This window comes from Saccopteryx leptura, chromosome X (assembly GCF_036850995.1).
Source record: "Saccopteryx leptura isolate mSacLep1 chromosome X, mSacLep1_pri_phased_curated, whole genome shotgun sequence".
Classification (NCBI taxonomy): Eukaryota; Metazoa; Chordata; class Mammalia; order Chiroptera; family Emballonuridae; genus Saccopteryx; species Saccopteryx leptura.
In genome coordinates this window covers 49,877,421-49,882,803 of record NC_089516.1, presented here as the reverse complement: position 1 = coordinate 49,882,803, position 5,383 = coordinate 49,877,421, and positions in this window count along the sequence as shown.

The following is a 5,383-nucleotide window of genomic DNA, read 5'->3' as shown; positions in this document are numbered from 1 at the left end:
TCAGTGAGTTAGAGGACAAGATTAATGAAGGCATGAAAGCAGAGCAGATAAAAGAAAATAGACTCAAAAAGTCTGAGAAAACTCTAAGAGAGCTCTGAGACAACATGGAGAGAAATAACATTGGCATCATAGGGGAAGAAGGAGAAAAAGAACAAGGGATAGAGATATTGTTCAACCATATCATAGCTGAAAATTTCCCTAAACTAATGCAGGAAAACTTCTCACAAGTTCAAGAAGAAAAGAGAACTCCATTAAAGAGAAACCCAAAGAAATCTATACCAAGACACATCATAATTAAAATACAAAAGCTAAGTGATAAAGAGAAAATATTAAAAGCTGTTAGAAAAAAGGTTATCACCAACAAAGGAGCCCTCATAAAGATGACATCTGACTTCTCAACAAAAATGCTTGAGGCCAGAAGGGAATGGCAAGAAATATTCAAAGTAATACAGAACAAGAGCCTACAACCAAGACTACTTTATCCAGCAAGGCTATTGTTTAAAATTAAAGGAGAAATTAAAAGCTTCCCAGACAAAAAAAAAAAATCAAGGAATTCACTACAACCAAACCAATGCTGCAAGAAATGCTAAGGGGCCTGCTGTAAACAGATCAAAGGGAAAAAAGAATATGGCAAAAGAGTAATACAGCTTTAAAGAATAAAATGGCAATAAACAACTACATATCAATAATAACCTTAAATGATTGAATCAAAAAACATAGGGTAGCTGTGTGGATAAGAAAACAGGACCCAACCTGGCTGGTTGGCTGAGTGGTAGACCGTCAGCTTGGCATGCAGGAGTCCCGGGTTTGACTTCCAGCCAGGGCACACAGGAGAAGCACCCATCTGCTTCTCCACCTCTCCCCCTCTCCTTCCTCTCTGTCTCTCTCTTCCCTTCCCACAGCCAAGGCTCCATGGCCTCTGCATCAGGTGCTGGAATGGCCCTGGTTTCAACAGAGCAACACCCGAGATGGGCAGAGCATCACCCCCTAGTGGGCATGCCGGGTGGATCTGGGTCAGGCGCATGCGGGAGTCTGTTTGACTGCCTCCCCGTTTCCAACTTCAGAAAAATACAAAAAAAAGAAAAGAGTACCCATACATATGCTGTCTACAAGAGACATACCTCAAAACAAAAGATGCAGATAGACTAAAGGTAAAAGGACGGAAAAAAATATTTCATGCAAATGGAAATAAAAAAAAGCTAGGGTAGTAATACTTATATCAGACAAAATGCACTTCAAAACAAAGGCTATAGTAAGAGATAAGGAAAGTCACTATATAATGATAAAGGGAGCAATCCAACAGAAAGATAAAACCATCATAAACATCTATGAACCTAATATAGGAGCACCTAAATATATAAAGAAGACTTTGATGGATATACAGAGCTAGATCAACAGCAATACTATAATAGTAGGATATTTCAATTCCCCACAATATCATTAGATAGATCCCCAAGAAATAAAATTAACAAGGAAACAGTAGACTTAAAGGATACACTGGTCAGGCATCCCCAAACTATGGCCTGTGGGCCACATGCAGCCCCCTGAGGCCATTTATCTGGTCCCCTGCTGCACTTCCGGAAGGGGCACCTATTTCACTGGTGGTCAGTGAGAGAAGCACTGTATGTGGTGGCCCTCCAACAGTCTGAGGGACAGTGAACTAGCCCCCTATGTAAAAAGTTTGAGGACACCTGCACTAGATCAACTGGATTTAATAGACCTCTTCAGAACCTTTCAACCTAAAGCAGCAGAATATACATTCTTTTCAAGTGCTCGTGGTCCATTCTTTAGGATAGACCACATGTTAGGGCACAAAAGCAGCCTCAACAAATTTAAAAAGATTGAAATCATATAAAGCATTTTTTCTAATCACAATGGCATAAAACTAGAAATCAACCACAACAGAAAAACTGAAAAATATTCAAACACTTGGAAACAAAAAAAGTGTTACTAAATAATGAATAGGTTAACAAAAAGATCAAAGAAGAAATAAAAAATTTCTAGAAATGAATAAAAATGAGCATACATGAACTCAAAATTTATGTGACACAGCAAAAGCAGTCCTGACAGAAAAGTTCATAGCATTACAGGCATACCTTAAGAAGCTAGAAACAGCTCAAATGAACAACTTGACCCTGCATCTAAAAGAACTAGAAAAAGAACAACAAGTAAAGCCCAGAGGCAGTAGAAGGAAGGAAATAATATAGATCATAGTGGAAATAAATGACATAGAGGATAAAGAAACAATGCAGACTATCAATGAAACCAGGATCTGGTTATTTGAAAAGGTAAACAAAATCGAGATGACGTCAGAATAATGGCAGGGTAAGAAGCGATACCGATAAATCTCCCCCAAAACTCAACAAGATCTTCAACCAGAAACAGAAAAACCTATACTTGGAGCCTCCAGATGCTTCGAAATACACCCAAAGGTATGGTCAAGTGAAAAATTGGCTAAATATATAACCAAACCCTGAAGGAAATAGGGAGGAAGAAATGCTCCGCCTTCCTCACTAACCTAAACAGGGCGGATTTCTCTGGTAACTGTGAATATAGAAACTGAGGCGGGCAAAGGGGGTGAATAGATCCAGGCCACGGCACAAACGGCTGAACCAGGCTGTGGCACGGAGAGCCAAGCCGAGGAAAAACTGATCCTGTGGCAACCCGGGCAATACAAGCTAACACTCGCGCCAAACCCAAACAAAGAAAGACAAGCAGGGTGGCCATTTTACCCGGTCTCTTGGTCGGCATGCGCGCAGTTAGTGGGCGAGAGATTTCTTCCTAGGCCCCGACAGTGGGTGCCCGTGTTGCCCCACAGAGAAGCAGGGTCAGAGGCCTTTCTGTGGGCCGAGGGCAGAGTCTCTGGGCAGCCCCAGTGCCCTGGGAAAGCCACGCACGGGAGGGAGTGAGAACTAATTCCAATGGTGGAGATTATCTGTGCTGGAGGGGGTTTCACTCAGAGGGAAACGCAGCCGGCCTCATATCCTGGTCTGCGTGCGCAGATAGTGAATGAGAGATTCCTCCAAGTGCCTCGGCAGTGCGCGCCCGTGTTATCGCACAGAGGGGCAGGGTCAGGGGCCTTTGCGTGGGCCAAAGCGGAATCTCGGGCCGCCCCAGCGCCTTGCAAAAGCCGCGCACGGGGACGGAGCGAGACTCAATTACAACGCTGCAACTTTTCCCTGCGGTTGGGGGTTTCACTCATAGCGTGAGACTGCTGGCCGGATATCCTGGTCTGCACGCGCAGACAGTGAGTGAGAGTTTCCTCCAAGCGCCCCGGAACTGGGCGCCCGCCTGTGTTACCGGACAGAGTGGCAGAGCCAGAGGTCTTGGAGTGGGCGGAAAACCCGCCTGATTATGCTAGCAGCTCTGACTGACTGAGCCTTACCCAGAGACCTCTGCTGAGTAGAAATAGAGTGGGGAATTGCCAGCTCTTTGAGCCTCTTACTATCCAGGCAGAGGCAGCAGCAACCCCATAGCTGGATTATCAGGCTACTAATTGAGGAAGGAAAGACTAGGAGAAAGGCTCCAGGAACACGGACTCTCTCACTGTCGGAGCCTATAAATGCTAATGAGCCTTGACTGCCAACGAGACTAAAGCACAATACATGACATTGCCATAGAGACTTATCAACTGCAAACCTCTACCTGAGTGTGCCAAAGGGGCAGAAGCCGGGGTACAGAGTCACCGACCAGGAAGAGGGAGAGAAAAGAAAAAGCAAGAAGATAACCTCTCAAAATCAAGAATAATCTGCAGACTTTATAACCTATCCCATTTTATTATATTTGTTCGTTTGTTTCTCTTATCTTCATTCTTGATACTTTTTTTCCTCCTCCAATTTGGTCGATTAACTCTCTGCCGGTCTTACTCTCTCCACGCCTTGAACTACACTACCCATAAGTGTTACATCTCCCATTATCTTTTCTCTTCTCTTCCTTTCTCTCTATGAGGGTTGCACTCCAAAACCCTTAACTCTCTCTCTCTCTCTCTCCTTTCTTTTTTCTTCTTTTAGTGATTCCCTCTTTTTTTCTCTCTCTTTCTTTTCTCCCTCTATATTAGTTTCTTCCTTTCTCCTTTGCATCTCCTCTCATTCAAACCTCAATAACAAACAAATTATCTTATCTGGGACTCAAACTTATGTTTGTGGCATTTTGAGGGGTTTTTACTTCACCTTTTTAACTCACTAGCAGTGCTCCCATCCCTGGCTCTCCATTTTATCTAGTTCTTGTTCCACTAAATACAATAGTAATTTTTTAATTTGTCCCCCCATTTTTCCATTTTCCTCTTATTCCTCTCATCATAACTCTTAGAAAACCAACACCTAAAAGCAAATCATTTTATTCTTGACCCAAATTTTTTCCTTATTTGCTTTTTGTGGGTCCATATGCTCTTTTTTTTTCTTTTTTCTTTATCTTTTTTTTTTCTTTTATTTTGGCCCCTTTATTACTTTTCCCCAATTCAGGCCCTTCATCACAGGCATTGTTTGTTATAATTCACAGTTCACCACAAGATTTTCTCAAGAAAGAGGGGAGAGGAGAGGAGAGGAAAAAAGGAGGGGGGGAATAATTTCCTTTTTTAAAAATTTTTATTTTATTTTATTTTTCTTTATTTCATTATTAATTTTTTTAAAAAAACTTTTCAATTTTTTATTTTTTTATTATTTTTTTATTTTTTTAACTTTTTATTCCTTATTAAATCTCATTAATACTATCAACAAAACCACCCTCAGATGCCATTAAGGAAGAGAAAATCGAATATCATGGATACAAAAGAAAGAGAGGTAAAACAGCTAGATGAGGAAAAATCCATGGAGAAAAAATTTAATATATTGGAAACCTTGGAGCTAAATGACAGAGAATTCAAGATAGAAATCCTAAAAATCCTCCGAGATATACAAGAAAACACAGAAAGACAATTTAGGGAGCTCAGAAAACAACTCAATGAACACAAAGAATATATGTCCAAGGAAATGGAAACTATAAAAACAAATCAAACAGAGATGAAAAACTCAATTCACGAGCTGAAAAACGAAGTAACAAGCTTAGCTAATAGAACGGGTCAGATAGAAGAGAGGATTAGTGAAATAGAAGACAAGCAACTTGAGGCACAGGAGAGAAGAAGAAAGAAACTCAAAAATTAAAAAAAATGAGATAGCCCTACAAGAATTATCTGACTCCATCAAAAAGAATAACATAAGAATAATAGGTATGTCAGAGGGAGAAGAGAGAGAAAATGGAATGGAGAACATACTCAAACAAATAATAGATGAGAAATTCCCAAGCCTGTGGAAAGAACTAAAGCTTCAAGTTCAAGAAGCAAACAGTACTCCGAGTTTTCTTAACCCCAACAAACCTACTCCAAGGCATATCATAATGAAATTGACAC